The 19,421-nt window shown below is 48.0% G+C and overlaps 1 protein-coding gene across 1 annotated transcript in view; it reads left to right on the top strand.

Annotated features, from left to right (window-relative positions):
• The window catches only part of ANO2 (anoctamin 2, calcium activated chloride channel), a 254,687-nt gene that overhangs the window by 2,427 nt on the left and 232,839 nt on the right, over positions 1–19,421 (top strand). The gene's annotated exons all lie outside the window — the stretch shown is intronic.

The raw sequence follows: 19,421 nt of genomic DNA, 5'->3' as shown, positions 1-19,421 counted from the left end.
CCATCCACCCATCCACCCATCCATCCTACCTTCCTTCCTGCCATCTAGTTATTCATTCATCCCTGTATCCACCCATTATTCCATGCCACAGTTATCCTTTAAAAATGATCTGCTCTCACTATCCCCTCCAACTTCCCCTCCCCCCTCCCTTCTTGTACCTGCTCCAACCCACTGACCTTATCTTGGTTTGGGTCACCTCAGGGCCTTTGAACCGGCTGTCCCCTCTGCCTCATGTATCCTTTCTCATACCTGTGTATGCTCATCCCCTCATTTAAACCCGTGCTCAAATGTTACCCCTTTCCAGGCATCTTCCCTCATCACCTACCTTAACTACCTTAAATACCTCTGCTCTAATACTCTATTCTTCGATCCAGCTTTACTTTTCTTTATCACACTTAGCACTGTTCTGCTTCCTGAGATAACAGGATTGATGTGTGACCTCAGTTCCATGCAGGCAGGGATCTTTGGTTCACAGCTGTGTATCCTTAGCACCTAGGGCCATACCTGGGGGTCTAGTTGATAAAGTAGGTGCTTAACATATGATAGCTGAGAATAATCGGACTACACCATAATGGATACCCTTGATTGCAGTGCTATGTCTCCATCATTCAGTGGGGCAATGAAAACATCTAGGCAGAACCTGATACTCAGCAGTTATTCAACAAATACTTGTGATTATTTTAAAAGCTGTCGTGCGGGTGGGGTGCCAACCTTACTAGAACCTGTTTGGTAAGGACCCCAGGGGTGATTCACCCAGTTCTCTGTCCCCAGGAAGTAAAGCTGGTGACCTGGCTCAGACCCTGTGTGCTGACCTGGCTGCTGACCTTTGCTGACCCTGAAGCCAGGAGCTGTTCCTTTCATTATTGCTGCAAAAAAGGGAGAGTGTTCTTTGAGGGCCACTTAGATTCCTTGATGTTTGGGATTGCAAAGCTTTCTTGGTGGTCTCCAGCTGGGTCCGCTGGGCAGGGTTTCTCAAGGCAGTGGCATGTTGTGAAGTTCACTTGTGAGCACCGTGGAAGCTACACCTCACACACTGGGTGTCAGGGAGCAGTGCCAGGCCTGCCTCAGCTGCTCAGCAGTGAAGCAGCCTCATGCTGGAGGGGGTGGACCTTGGGGTCCCAGTACAGGGGTTCACATCCCAGACCCGGTGTCTGCTAGCCCGTGATCTCGGGAAGTGACTTGATCCTTTTGAATCAAAGTTTCCTCATCTGTAAAAAGGGAATGATGTATTATTCACTGGGATTTTCTGAACTTGAAACAAGACAACTACATCAGCACCTAGAATTGTAACAACAAATAAATGTTTCTGCTGTGATTATTGTTTAGAATGGCCAGGGTTAGAAAATTCAAGATGCTCAGTTAAATTTAAATTTCAGGTCAACCACAGATTTTTTAAGTATAAGTATATCCCATGCAATCTTGGAGATATACTTATACTAAAAAAGTTATTTGTTGCTGATCTGAAATTCAGTTGTAACTGTCCTGGCAAATCTCCCTACCACCTGTTATCACCCATCTTTGCTTTCTCTTCACTGCCTGTTCTCGCCACAGACAGTTATTCCAATACATTGTGTTTCTAGAAAATGTTCTTTTTTGCTTTATGCATTTAAATTTTTTTTTCAAATAGACCATGTGGGGAGAAGAATTTTAGACTTATAGAAAAATATGAGCATTCCATCTACTCCTTGTCCAGTTTTCCCTGTAGTTAACATCTTAATTCATAGGTTACACTTGTTACAATGAATGAATTGCTATTGAAACGGCATTAACTACAATCTCTGCTTTGCTCAGGTTTCCTTAATTTTTGATGGGTCCTTAGTAGTTCTTTAAAGGTGGGTGGAGTCCCATCCCACCAACTCTGTGACACCTATGTGTCATATCTCCCGAGGAACCTCTTGGTCATGACAGTTTCTCTGAACTGTGTGCATGTTAAATTTTCACAAGAGACCCACTATCTTCCAGCTCCTTCTGTTTCTGGCACTTTTCCCTCAATGCTTTTTTTTCTGGACCATTCATTTTCTGCATGTTCAGCTAAACTGTTATTGCTAAGAGAGGAGCGGCAGTCACTCCCCCCTCCCCCCATTGATAACAGTGCCCAGTGAGCTCCAGCTGTGTCTCGCAAACAGGATTGAGAACGAATGATCACCCCCTTTCGGGCCAGTGTTCCATGATCTCCTCCTGCTCCCCCCATGCCCTCCTGGTGTTGAGCTCTTGTAGAAGTTTGCTCAGCTGGGGCCTCTGCAGGTCTGAACAGCTCTTCTTGGGGTGCTCATCTCTGGCCTTGAGCAGCAGCCTGGAACTGGAGTGGGATGTTGCTTGACTATACCCGGCAAGGTTTGGGGACCAGATGCTGCAACTGTCCCCCCACTCAACTGTCCCCATCCTTCCAGGCTGGGCTGTCTTTGAGGGTCTGGTTTCTTCATGGTTTTAGGATACAGGGAAAGAAAATGAGTTTCTATCAGCGATCCATTAAAAATTATCCACTTAGCCTTACCTCCAAAGAACTTTGCTTCTATAAAACACTAGTTGGTGAAGTTCATTTCCTTCCCTAGTTGACATCTGGGCAGGTTGTCATTCTTTCCACAGGGTGATCACTGGGTGTTTCACCTTTTCGGTTGTGTGCATATTTCCATGTGTTGACATTCTGTCCACTATGTCCATATACATGACATATGAATATGACATTAGATCATATCCAAATGTGTCTATATTAATAGTTTAATTAAATGAGCAAATCAGTTTGCCTCTGTGTTTCCTTACACTTGACCATTTGATTCGAGTTTCATTCAAAGAGGTTGCTTGAGATGCAAGGGGGTGACAGACACCTTCATCCTTGTTGCTGTCATTACTGTCAAATGGGAGGCTGATGGAAGTAGTTTGGGCCTTTCCCAGCCTGGACCCCCTCGATGGGGCTATAGGAGGCTGGTACCTCCCCCCACGCGCTCCCACACCACTACCCTGAGCCAGAAGGACAGAGGCAGGGTCTCACTGGGGTGTCTGGAGAGCGGGTGAGCCCCAAGCAGGGTGAGGCTCTTGGTGGTCCTGGGTGGGGGGTGTGTTTGTGGGGCCACCTGGCAGGCCCCACAGTCATCTTCGTGGGTAGCTGGATCTTCTAAACAGGGACTGGAGGAGAGGACTGGCCAAGGGAGCAACCCATGACTTACTCCGGGCTGCCCTTCCCAGGACTGGGCTTCCCGCACCCGTAACAGAGTCGGCCTTTTCCCGCAGGGTCTGCCACTCTGTGGCTGCTTCTGGCAGAGTCAGGGATGGAGTTGGCACAGGCTGCCTTGCCAGGGTCACAGCTTCATTCAGAAGGCACAGGTCACCTCCCCGGCCCATTGGGGTCAGGTGGGATCCAAAAATGCGTGGGACGCCCATGAAGCTGTGGGATGCCCCGACCCCTGACTTCATACCTTATAGGCCCGGCAGCGTCTCCTGCCTGACATCTCAACCCTATTACTGCCCTGAATTGAATAGGGGCCAGAGGACACTGTGGTTGGGACTTCGTGACCTGTAGAGACGACTGTGGACCTGGAAGGTCAGAACGTGTTCTGAAAACCAGAGGCCACTCTTTCCTTTGCCCCCCACCTCTTTCTCTGGAAGGGAACTATGCCTCTGAGTAACCTTAGGCCTGTGGGTGGAGACACTGGGACTTGAGGAATGGCTCTGCCTTTAGCGTTTGGTTTTGCCCGTGATTTAAGGAGCGAAGTAACATCTTGAGTGCCTTCTGTGTGCCTCTTGACCTGGGGTCTTGCTTTCCTGGGATGCCTTTAATCAGTCTTCATGAATACCCTGCATGACTGGCATTAGCTCACCTTTTTTTTTTTTTTTTTAAAGATTTATTTATTTATTCATACAGAACTGGGGTACAGGCCAGAGATGTGGAGGGTGAGAGGCTTCACCAGAGAGAGTGGGGAGCAGAACAGGCAGATCTACGAAGTACACTGCTGAGGGGAGCAGCGGGCGGGTCAGGAGAGGTCTGCCACACCATGTGGTCACCTCCGGGGCAGGCGGGAATCGAACTCATGCGGAAGCGGCTTTAGATTCTCAGTGCTGTGCTTTAACCTGCTGCGCCACCAAGGAGGGCCTAGCTCACCTTTTTAAGGAGAGGAGGATGGAGGTTCAGAGAGGGTGGTGGCGCAGGAGCTAGTGGTGTCTACTAGATGGCCAAGCTGGGATTTGAACCCCCTCGAAGCTTCAAACCTTCTGGGGTCTTTGTCATCCCAGGGAGATCTGTCACGCCCTTGACAGTAGAACCCTATTCCCTCCCCAGAACTCATGGAGAAAAGAGACCAGGAGAGCTCTCTAGCCAAAGGGGGCTGGCTCAAGGGGCCTCTATAGGAACAGGTGGGTGTCAGAACAATGAACCCCCCATCTGGCTTTGCTCCCCTGGAAGCTGCTCTGGCCCCTCACAGCACCTGGCCAACTCTGGGTGGCCGTTCCCTGGACATGGTTCAGCCTGCGCCTTGCAGAGGGAGTGCTGAGAGCAGCTGCTGTCTTCTCTCTACCCCCACAGTGCTGTGCTGAACCAGTTTCCCTCGTACAACTCTCCAATCCCGCCTTGCTAGGAAACTGATGTAAGAAATCCCTTAAATCTTAGGAATACCTTGCTGCTTGGTTTTTTGGGGGTGGCAGTGTGTCCCCAGGGGTCTTCCTGTTCACTGCTGACCTCAGGCATCCAATGGGGGGAGAGGAGGGGTGAATTTCTACTGATAGGGGTGGGGGGGTCTTCCAGCCCCTGAGGACGCCATTACAAAGTCAGTTTGTGTGCTCCTCAGGTGTGGAGTGGGGGCTGTGGATGGAGGAGGCGCTAACGAAGTCAGGGACAACAGGACCTTGGGCTTGAATGCTGCCCAGTGCACGCCTGCTTGACGAAGGCAGCCAGCTCTCCTGAGTGTGGCAGCAGCCACGCTGTTGACTAGCGCTAATGATGGGGGAAAGGTGATGATTTCCCCCTGGCTTTGGAGGTGTTCCTGTCCCACTTGCCACACCCCAAAGCAGCAGTATGCTGGAGCCTTGGGCTTCTCACCTGCCTCTCTTTCTTATCCCCAAGGGATCTTTTGGGAACACAACAAAGACAGCCCAGCAGCTGCCACCCCAGCTTGCACAGCTGAGCAGAGCAGGGCACAGCAGGCTGGTTGCACTTGCCCTCCCCAGGGGGGCCTGGAGGCAGCTAGGGGTGGGGCTCATGAAGGGAGCAAGAAGGGCAGGTCAAGGCCCCCTCAAGACTAGGGGACCAATTTCCTTTCTCAAAGTTTGTAATGAAAAAGTCAGCATATTCTCCCTTGAGGCTCCAGGCATCCTCGCTGATCTGGTGAGAACAGCTCCGTCTCCCTCTTAGGAGACGCTAAGCACCTGCCTGCTGTCGAGGAGTAGGGCTGTGCCTGCAGCGAGGGCTTTTAGCTCCTGGGGTGGAACAGAAGTGGGCGGGCATCTGGTGAAAGACTGGCTGAGGTTGGAGTAGGAAGAAGGAGCAGGAGTTGGTCTTTCTCAAAGCCTTCCTCCCTGGGGCCTTTCATCTATTGACAGGACTTCATTGGCCTCTAGGCATCCTCAAAGGAAGAAGGAGCTTTTGAGCTTTGCTTTGCTGTGACCTACCCTTGTGTAGCTGAAGACAAAGGCTGGTGACAGCCGTGCTAACCTTGCTCAGGTGTGCAGGCTTTACTGATTACCAGGCGGGGTCTGGGGGGCATGAACAGAGAGGGTCAGAGGACGTCAGAGCTGAAAGGACTTGAGGTCATTTCTTGCCATGGTCTTTGTCAAGGAGCAGGAACTGGTGGGAAGGATGGGATAGAGTCAAGCCCATGCTGCTCGTTAAGGCTTTAAGCAAACCAGACACTGATCCAGAGCATCTGTGCAGCATAAATCCCATTATATTTTTAAGGTGAAAAAAATTTATATTTAGAATGAACTGGCTGGACTCCCTTTAGATGATGTCGACTGTGTTCGCAACATCCAATCCAAAGCATCGGAGCCAGGAGCCAGTTGGACAGACACCTTCTCTGCATCAGGCCTGATCAGGGTGCCGACCTCAGCTACTGCAAAGCCACAGGGTGTTTTGCTTCACAGACTGTCTGACCCGGTGCTTGCTGGCCTTGATGTCCACATGAACACAAGCATGTGGTTTTCTTCTAGTTTCTTCGCAGCGATTGCTGGTTGGGGGAACTTGATGATGGCAGAGCAGTCAAGTTTATTTCCCCTGGGGTCTTTGGGTTGCCTTTGCAGTGGGCAGCATGAAAATCTTTTTCTTTTCTGTGGCTGGGGACTGAAAAGTTGCTTTGAAAAAGATAATCCTCTCAGTTGAAATTGTTCTTACTTATCATTTTTCTCAAACTTTACAGCTGGTACTCCTTGTCGGCCAGTGAGTGTTTATGAGAAGTAAAAGAATATTAATGGGGTCACTTAGAACTGAGCAAACTGCAGCTTAGTTTTGGTTATGATTTGCTGTTGTTCATTCCAAGGCTTCTACTTCCCTTGTTCTTAGTATGATTGTTGGGCTCAATGAGTTGATTCTTCCAGGACTTTGGCAAATAATTCTGCAGGAGCTCAGTGTAGATGGTAGCATATTGGTCAGAGAAGTCATGATAAATTTCTCTGTTTTTCAAGTGAAAATGCCTCATGACTTTTCCTACAACCCAACAGCATCACGTGTAGTAGCAGGACTTTTGCAGGTTTTTTGAGAAGTGGGGTGAGGTTTATCTTTCCTTGGGTTTTTCCTCTCTGCCAGTGGACCCAAGCTGTCTGCCCACCTGTTCACGTTTTGAATTAATTTTCCTTTTTTGTTTTTACCTAAACTATGAGCTGATTAAGTTTCTTTCCAATTTTCTGAATGGCTGAAAATGCTGAAGGTCTGGACTAGAGGTGCAAAGCATTTACTGACTAGCTGGGCTTGAGAGGTCTGCATACAGGTCACATGCTGAGTGCTTCATTTCTGGGCTTGCTTACTGAAAGTCACAGTTTTGGTTGTTTAAATACCATGATGGTGATTTTGAATTGCAGTTTCGTGGATTTGAGAATCGTCATTGACTTGCTAGTCTGTTATTTGCCAAGTAGCTTAGCTAAACACTCTCACTTTTTACACTTAAGTTTATTTCAAAAGGAAAGCACATCACTACCAAAAATGCAGAACAAAAATGGCCACTAAAAAGACAGTGACCACAAAAATAGACCACACCAGAACCAGACTAACGTCACCCATTGTGCAGCTGGCCACAGAAGGTCTGAGGGTGGGGTCAGCGCTCCCAGCCTAGAAAGAAAGTTGGCCATTGTCACAAAGGCTAAAGACATCAGCATAAAACTGAGACTTGGCCTTTGGAGGGTCGTGAAAAAGGATCACCCTTCTCATTGTCTGAACATCTATCTGGTTCTCTGTGGTATCTGTCCATAATCTAATGTCCTTGTGTTACAGGACACCAAATCTGTTAGAGGAGAGCAAATCTGTTCCAGGACAGGGAAAGAGGGGCACCCCTGAAGCCCTAAACCTGCCTGCTCTAAGTGGGTTCTGCCATCCGCCACAAGATATATACAAGACAAAACATATAAAACTTTAATGCAAAGTGACTTTAATTCAGTGAATATACAATACGGAACACAAAGAATAGAACTTCTAAATCAAACACCTGAAGTTACCCATCCCCTTGTGGGCAAAAGTCAACCCAAAAGGGATTGGCCCAAAGCAAGGCCTGAAAGGCGCCACAAGGCTAAAGCACCTTCTGGCCGGGACCCATGGAATAGGGTCAGAAATGGCCAGGCAAATCTGGGAGGAAAAGAGCAAAATCAAAATCAATATAAACACTGCCATAGTCACCTCCCTACAGGTCTCTCACCCACATCTGCCTTAACCAGTCCAGGGTCAGGAAACAAGCATGGAGGATGCTGACAGGCTTCTTCCTCACAGGCTCGCTGCTCCATGTGGCTTCCTCAGGTCTCCTCCTTGTTCTCCCTCCAGCTTCGTTCTCTTTTTCTCTCTTCTCATTCTTTCTCTCCTTTTTCTCTGCTCAGCTCCACCCTCCTTCTGGGTGGGGCAGGGAACCTGGAACTTCCCCTTTTCCTGACCACCCTGTTACACTTGTTCCATCCTTGGGCAATTGAGTGCACCCTTCAAACACCACTTGTCCCTGGAAAGACTCAAGACCTGGAAAGTGGAGGTTGTGCTTATTATTTTTATACAGTGTCTGAGGCACTGTAGACACACAGCGGTGTTCGGAGTTGATACCAAGCCTAACTTGGAGCAAAGACAGGGCCTGGCAGAGGTGTTTAGCGAGGGAGGAGTTTTCTCAAGAATTGGGGTTGGCAGGGAAGACCCTCCACAGCACATGGAACCCTCTCCCCTTCTTGTCCTGCCCCCCTCACAGCTGGGCCTCAGCTTGTGGCTCCTCTCCCCCCTCTCCACTTGAGCCAGTGCTCACCCAGCCTGCCTCTCCTCAACTTCAGCTTTGTTCAGTTTCTCTCACCTTCTTCTCCAGCCAGGGCAGAAGATACCAGTGTGATCTGCGAATCTGCAGTCCCCTTAAGAGCAGTGCTCCTGAAGGGAGGGTGGAGAGCAAAAACAAGCCAACCAGAAGGGCAGGATGTACAGACAGCGAGAGATAGGGAGAGAGATGAGAAAGAAGGAGAGAGAGCCGCCATACTGGAGGGCCGGAGAGCCGCGGGAAGCTGGCGTCTTACAAATGCCGTGTAGTCTATAGTACTGGAGGGATTTTGATGAGCTTCTGGGGGAAGAGGTTGAACCCTGGGCCTTGCTAGCAGTTTTTCCTCTCCCCAAGCTTCTGCCCTCCCCTGCTCCTTCTTTACTTTCTGTCAGTACCCTCCCGCTCCGTACTCTTCGTGAAGCCCAGCTCCCAGGATGATTTCCATCGTCAGTGACTCAGTGATACTGTCCTTAGGTCAGCTTGGCTCCATGATGTTTACACAATCCTCTTGAAAAAGACACTGACGTTTCTTGGGGACAGTATGTCAGGAGCTGTCTGCACGACCACGGCTGTGATCTGCCTGAGGTCCCTCAGACACGAGACCCTTTCTTGCAGTCACCAGAAATGTCAGTGTTGTGGGGAATGTCTGTTCTCTCCATCCTGCTGTGGGGCCCAGGACCCAGGCCTTTCCCTCCCTGAGCACCTTACTGCTGCTTTGATGTTATTAGTAATGATGATGCTTCCTGGGATGAGCACTTACAGTAACTCATCTAGTCCTTGTAACTACCCTAGAGAGTATTTGCCAAGACTACCCCCATTTTGTGGATAAAGTGGAATTCTCATAACTTAGTCAAACATCTAGTGCCAGTGAGGGGTTCAGCCCCTGAAACTATGCTCTCAGACACTGCAAGTTTCTCCAGAGATAATGGGGGAAGAGGGTGTCCTTTTTCTCCTCATTGGGACTGACAGCCCTTAACGGAGGTTCAGGAGAGGAGGGACTTCTGCCTGGAGTGTGTTCTCTGCCTCCTTTGTTCTGCTCAACTCTTTTGTCTGCCGAGGTGGGTGGGAGGTCACGGGTTGGGGAACAGCTGAATCCCTGCAGATTCCTTTTAATTACCCACGGGCTATGTTTGTGGCAAGAATCAATCTGCTGTGCACTACCCCTGAGACGGCTGGTTGGATCTGGAGCCAGCAGGCAGAGGGAAAGGTGGCAGGAGCTCCCGGGGGGCGGGGGGAGCCAGACTGGGGATGACACTGCAAGAACTGGAGAGGGGGTGCTGTGGGGTGCGGGTGGCTTCTGGAGTTCCATGGGCAGCCAGGTGGGGAGGACAGAGTCCACATGGAATGCCAGCCCCTCCCTAGGAGCAGGACTGGGCTGGCCGAGGGGCGCTGCCCTCCCTGCCTGCAGACGCCAGGAGGGCGGATGGTGGGCTGGCGCCGTGGTCTTGAGGATGCTCAGCCTGGCTCTTTGTCCTCTCCATCTGTTTTTCTCCTCTCTACACATTCACGGCCATTTTCAGCTCTTTCATGCCTGCCCTTCACTTAACCATGCCTTGCGGCAGATGCATTTTAGTCAGAATCAAAACTTTAGACCACAATGGTGGTGTGGACACCAGCAGGTGGAGCTGGGCTCTGGAGATCACTGTCTTGGGTGTTTCTTTTCAAGGATCCTGTCCACAGACAGGCCACCTCTTTCCTTGACCCCCTGCCCCCTCCTCCACTCCCTGCACCCCCCGCTTTCTTAGGATACACATACTGTAGCAGCCTAAAGTCTTAAGAACCGGCAACATTGGGATGGAGCGCCCCCTACATGTGGGGGCCTGTATTGGCCCCGGATGGGGAGGACACTAAAGACGGTCAACACAGTGTTTAATGAAGGAAACGGAAAGCAGTTTTTCAGGGTCACTCAGGACAACCCATGGGAGTGTGCAGGTTTATGCACTGGAGGGTGAGTGGTGAACCTGTTCTCTGCTTCTTGCATTCTCTGCCATTGCTTCCTGTGTTAGGATGCTCAGGAGATGGAAGCCAAGTCAGTCCTGAATCCTAGCCTAAGCCAAGCTGAATCAGACAGGTGTGCTGGAATCTTCCTTCTTCAACACGGAGTGTGATTCCCTCCAGGAGCAGAGGGCTATGTTCTGGGGCACTGGTCTTCACCACCTCTTACCCAATTTGGGTAAATGGCAAATTGCAAATTGTCTGCACACACTTGTTATTCGTCCACATATATTGGTACACATCCCAAAGCCTTGCTTTAACGACAGAACCCAAAGAGGGTAGGGCTGGAAGGTTATCTGGAGAAGAAACTTCTGATGAAAAGCAAAGACTTTCAGGCTGAGTCTGAAGCCTAGCTCAGTCACCGAGGGGTGGATATCCACAGGCATGTCAGGTGATGTTTCCCCTAGCTTCATTTCCGACCTTATCTCTTGGAGTTGTTTCAAAGAAAACAACAGGTTGATATATCATGGGTACTTAATATTTGCCAAGAAAACAGATGAGTAAATGATCCATCAGGTGCCTAGCACCGTGCTTGGTATATCTCAGAATCTCAGTACTAGCTGCTCCATAGCTTCATTCCTCTCTGAAGATCCCTAAACTATTTTTTGTCTTTCTGGTGTCCAGGATGACCTATGTATAAATGAGTTGTTCTCTCCCATCCAATTACTCCCCACTCTTTTACTGGCCTGACTTCATAGACCAGCAGGAAGCTCTAACCAGGGTCTTTCAAATCTCAAGTTTGTTTGCTACAAGGCACAACTATAACTTTCTCACAATGCTTTCGTAGGAGAGGCTACTTGTGCCTGTGCGATTCTAAGCACATTCTAATCTTTCTGTGAGTGGCGGAGAGAGGACAAGTGACTCTTTGGCTGGTATGTGCAGTATCTCAAAACTCAGGAGGGAAGTTCTTCTTGAGGTCTAACCTAAATCCCTCCAGAGCAACCAGATGTTGGTGAAGACACAGATCAGATGGCATGCATTTGATTGGCCCCTCTGGGTCTAATGTACATGGGGATTTGTCTCGGGAGCCTCATTTTGAGGCTCCTAGGTCCTAGGTGATGGAATCAACTGGAGGATTGGAAAGTATGTTCCTTGTGGGCCTGATGAGGAGGGAGTCTGGCTGTCTACTTCTCAGGCCTCTTTTCCCAGCTTTATCTCAGTCTCTGGACCATGCATGTGACTTTCCACGGACCTCACATGTAGCATTTTCTGTCCCGCCATCTCCTGTCTCCTGTGGCATCTGTACACAGGTCAACTTTCCACTTCCTGCAGAATCACATGTGCTTAGGTGGGCTGCATACAGCTGGTGGTCATGTGTGGTCCATGCCCTTGCCCCTGGACCAGGCGTCCTGTATTCAGGTCCTTCAACCATTTTCTAGTAATGCCTCCCTCTGCTTCATCATGACAAGGTTCTGTCTCGAGTCTGACTTGACCCTTTACTGCTACCATCTCAACCCCTTGGTCCAGTTAATCCTGGCCTCTGGGGAGGCCAAGAACAGCTGCTTGACTCCGCCCCTGTTCTTTCCTTGTTCTTGTTGGGGTGTCACCTACATGCATCCAGCTCGTGAATCCCCCAGCAATTTCTTTGTCACTAGATCACATTGCAAGCTCCTGTCCAAATGCTGTCTGGCTGCTTCCTGTTCCAAGCATCTCCCTCCCACCTGAGTATTTGTGTTTCTGATTATTTATCCCCAGATGCAATGGTCGCATTTTTCCAGGTTGAATCTGCTCATTGTTACTTCCTGCCTGGGTTTGCTGACATCTCCAGCTCCTTTTTGCAGCCACTGCTGCAGGCTTCCTTGGGGTGGAAACATGGGTTTCCAGCCTTGGAAGGGCAAACCAGGAACAGAGATGACGACAACGGATGGAGAGAGCTGGTTCCCCTGCTGAGAGGGGCCCCACCCCATCTGAGGCCCAGGCCCTTCCCGGGAGAACGCTGGAACTGATGAGCACAGAAAGCCTTGCACGCCGCCAGCAGGGTAAAGATCTAGGTGGAGCCCTGTTCCAACTGTCTGCTTCCCCTTAGGCTCCCAAGCCGAGAACAAGGAGAAGACTGCCTGCCCTTTGGCCGAGGCTCTTCCCAAACAGCTATCAGCAGCTCTAATTAAATACTCAGCAGATGAAGCCACTGAGCACCAGATGAGGGGGTTGGGGACTGGACTTGGCCATTCCCTGCTCAGGAGAGGGGGCTGTGCCAGGGTGGCAGGAGACATAGGTTCAATGCAGTGGAGAGAAAATGCTCCTTTGGCCTTTTTGAAGGAAAGGAAACAGCTTATTTTATTTTCTACTTTATTTTCTTGTAAGCCCTTGATGACTCAGAAAGTCAGAGTAGGAAGGGACTTTCAGGGCCTTGAATGCTCATCTCGTTTTACAGATGGAGACCCATGCAAGATCAGTAATTTACTCAAGTTCACAAAAGGACTAAATCATCCTCTACTCTCCACATGGGTGCTAAGAAATGGGCTTGGAAAGTGAGGTCTCTGGTGATGCGCAGGGACTCAGTAATGGATCGTAACCAAACAGCCCCATCTTCTACCTGTCTGTATCCTTCCTAGCTCTAGCTCTTGACCATGAACTAGAGCTAAAAGCTGAAGTTGGGTGCAGTGGTACTTTTGTGCCTCCCAACACTCACAGTGCACCAGGATTAATTTGACAAGGCTGTGCTGGGGGTGAGTTGAATCTGTTCCTGAAAGATTGTCAGCAGTTGGAGTGATGGAGGAAATTGATTGAAAATGGAGTTCCTGCATTCTGTTCTACCCTTCCCAATTCTCTCCCTTCTTGCCCCGCCATAGCTTTGGAGCTTTGAACTTGCTGCTAGTTAGGAGGCTTCCTCAGAAGAAGCTGATGAATTTGGAGTCATCTGAACGTTCACGTGGGGAAATAATCAGTTGCGGCTTACAGCACAGACAAGTTGTGCTTTGGCACCACTCCCGCGGCCCCCGAGTCTAGGCAAAGAGCGCACACACAAACCAAGTAGGAACACAGAAACCCTGCAAAGGATCATGATGACCACACAGTGGAGGAAAAGGGATTAGCTCTCCTGAAGGCTGGCACTCCTGTGCCGGGAGACGGCGTAGTCTCAAGAATACCAGCCTGGAAGCCAGGGGATCTTGGCACTGACTTGTGTTGCTCTCTCAAAGTCAGGGCTGTTTCTCTTCTAAGAAATTTCCATCCTAGGGGAGGGGGAAGGGAAAGGGAAAAAACATTTGGGGTCACCTGTGTGCACACCAGACTGATAGTCCCTTAATAAAATTATTGTGAAGTAGCAGTGAGTATGAGATGATTTTTCTTCTTTAGCAGGAACAGAGGTATTCAGAGCTGGAACTTCCAGAATCAAGTCCCATTTCAAAACTGTTCACTGTCCTCTAATGGCCCTGGGTTTACTGGACTCATGTGGCTCAGGAGCTCAGGAACGATGGTCGCGGAGGGGCTACATGATTTTGCAGGATAGCTGCTCATTCACGAAGGGTTTTCTACTTTGAAGACAGAAATCAGGCAAGTTGGTTATTTACCTGAGTGGTTAGATTTCTCAGTCCTCTGAGTTGTGAGCAGAAATAGCAATTAAACAGACATCTACCGGCCCTCTAAGCTGAAGCACCACCCAGGAACCAATGGAGTCAGTGAGTCTGCTGCACCCACTCTGCATGGCTACGTGTTGGGCAGGAGTGCAGCACCCCAACTCAGCACACAGAAGGGAGGTCTCTTCCACCCTGGGCTGCACTTACATAACCACCTTTCCCCAGTAGTGAGCAACCCCTCTTTCAGCCCCATGTCCCCCTCCATTGACAATCTGTTTGCTCCTCCATTTTATAGCCAAGTGTTAGAAATAGAAGCTTTTTTATTGATGTACATTTCAGAAAAGTGTACAGATTGTAGAACCCATCCTATGACCAGGGAGTGGCTTCATGGAGGAACTGCCACCCAGATGAAGTAATAGAACCTTTCCATCCTTCTGGACACTCCCTGGGGTGAGTGCAGGGAGGATCTTCCCAGTTAAAGGCCCCCAACCAAAAGTCATGCCATGAACTGAAAAATCTCCATCTCTAGTCTCACACATGAGTTTTTTCTGTTCTCTCTCTCTCTATATATATATATATATATATATACTAATACATATATGTATGTAAATTACCAACAGAATAAATGCAAAGAAATTCACACCCAGACACATCATAACCAACCTGTTGAAAACTAAAGACAAAGAGGAACCTCTCTCTAGAATTTACTGAGCTTCTTGAATCTACAGGTTTATATCTTTCCACAAATATGGGAAGAAGCTGTTATTTATTTTGCTCTACTGAATCCATTCTTCTGTCTTTCTACAGCTTTAATAATACTCATCTTAGCCCTGCTTGGTAGTACCCCATAAATCTCTGAGACTTTGTTCATTGTTTGTTTTTACCTCTCTGTTGTTCAGATTGCATGCTTTCTGTGTTTTTTTTTCAAGCTGGCCCTCCCATTTGTCACCTCTATTGTGCTATTTGGTATATCAGTGAGCTTTTCTATTTCCATGATTGTGATTTTTTTTTTTCAGTTTTCACATTTCTGTTTGTGTAATTTTTATGTCTTCTGTTTCATGCCTGGTAATGTTTTAAGCATGCTCATTCTTTACTTTTTGAGTTATTTTTATGATAGCTGCGTTAAAGTGTTTGTCAGATAGTTCAAGTATCTTCATCATTTTGGAATTCACATCTGTTGATTTTCTTTTCCCATAAAGAAAATCCCCTGATTCTTTGTATACTGAATAATTTTACAATGTGTCTTAAACATTTTCAATTTTATGTCGTAAGACTCTGAGTTTTAATTTAAAGTCTGTTAGTATTATACTAGGCAATTGATCTTATTGGATTCTGGCTGCAAATTCTGACCTGTCTTGTGTGGGTTATGATTTCCATATCATTTTCATTTCCAGAATCTTGCCCTCTTTGGGTCTGTCCTGCACATACTTCCACGTGGCCAGCTTGAGCCACAGGCAGTGGTTTATCACATGGTTCAGTATTTAAAATATTCAGTGTGCTAGTTAGGGTCAGATTCATGCATTCGTCACTCAGTAGTATGCCAAGACATTCACAAACAACTTTATGGGGTCACCACTGAGCAACTCCCTCAGCAAGATCTTCCTAGAACCATTTGGGTTTCTAGAGTCCCCTTCATCACCTTCCCCACAGCGACCCCAGAATTTACTTACCTGCCTCTGCCACATACTTCTCACTTTTGCACCAATGTCTGAGATCAACACGGGTTTGCTCCAGCTTCTTAGGGACATAGCTTTGTTGTTCAGAAATGAAGGGGTCTGTTGGGTGCAAAGGAATAGAGAAAAGAAAAAAAATTAGGAGTTGTTCCCACTTTCTCTGAGGGTTAAGAGATTCTCTTCTTACTTTTCAAACCAGAACTTGAAGGTTTCTCCTGGAGTTCTTTATGTAGATGCTGGTCTTGCCCACTTCTGGATTTTACATGGAACCCTTTTTCCCTACCAGTTCAGTGTGAGTTAAAATTCCATTCTTCTACCCAGTCTGCCTTCTACTACTGCTTTTACTTTCTAGAATTTCAAATAGTTGCTCTACACATTCTACTCAGGTTTAATAGCATAATTCAAAAGAAAAGACACAGGCCTTCCCTGGTGGCACAGCGGGTTAAAGCACTGCACTGAGAAGCTAAAGCCACTTCCGCATGAGTTCGATTCCCGCCTGCCCCGGAGGTGACCACATGGCGTGGCAGACCTCTCCTGACCCGCCCGCTGCTCCCCTCAGCAGTGTACTTCATCGATCTGCCTGTTCTGCTCCCCACTCTGTCTCTGGTGAAGCCTCTCACCGCCCCTGGGTGAAGCCTCTCACCGCCCCTGAGCCTCTGGCCTGTACCCCAGTTCTGTATGCACAAATAAATAAATCTTTAAAAAAAAAACAAAACCAAAAAAAAAAAAAAAAAAGAAAAGACACAGAGGGTTTGCTGGTTTCCTCTTACCTGGAACTAGGACTCTGGGAAGGCTTGGTCAAAGCAGCGTTCTGGACCCCACCCTGAAAGTTTCTGATCCAGTTAGTCTCCGGTGGGGCCTGAGAATTTATACTTCTAAAAATTTCCCAGATGACGCTGGTGCGTGTCCCAGAACTGCATTTGAGAAGTAGTACTGATGCCACACATTCTTAAATAGAGATAGGAATACTCTTTACTTAGTGTAGTATATGAGTCAAGTTTCCTCATTTTAATAACACTGGGTGCCCAATGGCCTGCGATTTAATAAGCTAAGTGTAAAAGGACAGTGGGAACACTTTGGGTGAGTACCTAAGGATATTAAGAGAAATAAAACATGTGGACTTTACTAAAGAGTACTTGGCCAAGTTGCAGCTACGGTTGATACTTTATTAATATAGAACTCAGCACCGGCAGAAATGAACACTGTTGTGATGGCTAATTTCCATTCTCAAGATATTTGCTTTAAGGATAATATCTTAAAAGTACAACATCATGGAACAGCTTACTAGTTTTTTTTTTTTTTTAAGAAACTCTTAATTTTCTTTATAGGCTATGTATAAGATAGACAATAGGAGGAGCTGTATTTTCATCTAAATTCTGAATAATGAAGAAAAGATAGTTGGTGAAAGAGGTTGGTGAAAGAGGAATCTCCATTGTCCATGCCCCCTCAGCAGTGGTGAAAGTAGAAAACACTGGACATACGCAGAAACAGGCACTGACTTTCAGATAGATATATATTTTTAGTCAAAGAAAAGAAACAGGCATTCAAACCTCTGAATGAGTGAATAGCTGGACATTACCGTGTGCTGGCAAGGAAGACTGTCACTGAGGGACAGAGTGAATAGCTGGACATTCCCGTGTGCTGGGAAGGAAGACTGTCACTGAGGGACAGGGACATGAGGTCAGGCTTGTAGATGAGTCCATGCCAACTATTTTTCTGGCAGTGTAACTGTTAATCCATGGTGTGCAATGATGCTGCACCTTTGAATTCTCCCCCTCCAGCCACCTGGGGGAGGTCCACATGTCCCTTCTAGTGACTTGCATTGACTTGTCCCTCTCTACCCTGAGGATGGTAACTTGGTGTTTTTCAACCCCTAGTCCCTAACATAGGGCCTAGTGAATGATGACTCGGTTTGAATGCTTTCTCTCTCACATTGTGGTGTGTGCCTTTGGGAAAATTATAGAAGACAGAGTTGCTCAAGGATAATTAACTTCTGATTAGGGTATTTATAAAGCCAGAACAGTCTGTTGATGTATTCTGAAAGGTGTATCTCTGATTTGGGCTGTGGCTAGAGAGACCTCTTCTGATGGGTCCCAAAGCCCTTAAGATGGTCCAGCATCCAATGCTGGTCCAGAAAGTGACCTGTTCCAGGCACTTTCTGCTTTAGCTTAAGAATGGGCATCGAGGCAGCCAGCACCTCAGAGCAGCTGTCATACTGGAGGAATGAACTCTGCAGTCACAAGAGGCCCTTCCACCTTCCCCAGGCCCCTGGGGGAAATTTTCCATTCTGCTAAGGACTCAGTACTGGTGGGAATTACCACCTCTGGGAAGAACTGGTTTTCCCAAGATGCAGGTCCAGGCAGAAAAAAAAAAGTGGAATTTTAAGCCCTTGGGGTCACAGACCAGCGAAAGCACAGACCTGATGAGTCTGATTTTCCACCTGTATACCTGCTTTTGCTTGTCCACAGACACATTGCAAAAGACTGCCTTTCATTTCTGAACTCAGCTTCAAGGGATCTGAGTATTTTGCTCATCTGTCATGAGTCCTCCAGGCCACTGGGGGATGGTAAAGAGCCATGGTGGGTCACTTTTCTCAGAGAAACCTACAAGTCATGGAGTTAAAGCCCCCTTTAAGAAAGGGGTTGCTTCTCGCTCAAGCACCAGCCTAAAAGATTTAAATTTCTCTTTACTTGGGAGCCACCTCTGCCATTCCCGGGTTAGTTGCTCATCTGGCAACATATCCCAGCTTTGGTCATCTCCCTGAGGGCACTGGGGATTATGCAGAGTGGAGATTGTGTCCCTATTCCCAAGACAGCCACAGTCTGGGGCAGGAGATGAAGACACAGATCAGACACCCTATGGATTAAGAGCTCCATCCTAATGGAGCTGGGCTGGCTCTTCCTGCCTGGGCTTCTGGGCACTCAGACTTGCTGGCTCGCATTTCACCACATCTGCTCATGGCATGCACTTGCTTACTGATCTCAGGAGGGCAGGGACCCTGGCCCTGGAGGACAGGGGTCACGTGGAGTTACTCTGCATCTCTGAGCATGATCCGTGTACAACAGTGATTACACACTTGTGCTCTGGGTCAGACAAACCTGGATTCAAGCCCTCTCTAACGGCCAAATGCTTTCTTTAGCTTGTTCATTATCATTATAAAAAGTACAAAACAAACAAACAAACCCTAAAAGTGGACCCATCTGTAGCTTCTACCCTACAGAACTTAGGTGAGGGCTACAGAAGGTAATACTTGAGAGTTTAGAAGTGTGCTTGGAAGATTGTTCAAAAAGGTTCATTGCTCTGCTCGCTTCTTCCTCTTCCTCTTTGCTTTCTTCCAGAGCTTCACACAGTACCTGTGTATAAAATGTTTGTTGAATGACTGGGAAAAATGACTGGCCGTATGTCTAGGCAGGCTCCTAGGAGTACTTGCCTGTCTTTCATCTCCCCGGACTCTGCAATGGTCAGCTGGAGGATGTCAGCCCTGGGACACAGTTCCCACCATGGCGACAGTGGGGCCTCAGGATCCACCTCAGGGCCACTTCCGTAAGTGGTCTGCCCTGAGTCAAACATGTGTATCTGCTTACATACGGCTAAGCGCACACACACACACACACACACACAATAACATACACATAACGTATTCCACATATAAATTCAAATAACAAAAATTTCACCATTGGAATAATTTTTTTTAAAGATTTATTTATTTATTCATACAGAACTGGGGTACAGGTCAGAGGCTCAGGGGCGGTGAGAGGCTTCACCAGAGACAGAGTGGGGAGCAGAACAGGCAGATCAACGAAGTACACTGCTGAGGGGAGCAG

The sequence above is a fragment of the Condylura cristata genome, unplaced genomic scaffold, assembly GCF_000260355.1.
Source record: "Condylura cristata isolate star-nosed mole 26May11 unplaced genomic scaffold, ConCri1.0 scaffold00034, whole genome shotgun sequence".
Lineage (NCBI taxonomy): Eukaryota > Metazoa > Chordata > Mammalia > Eulipotyphla > Talpidae > Condylura > Condylura cristata.
Note: the sequence above shows the minus strand (reverse complement) of the source record. Positions and strands in the feature narration are given on the sequence as shown.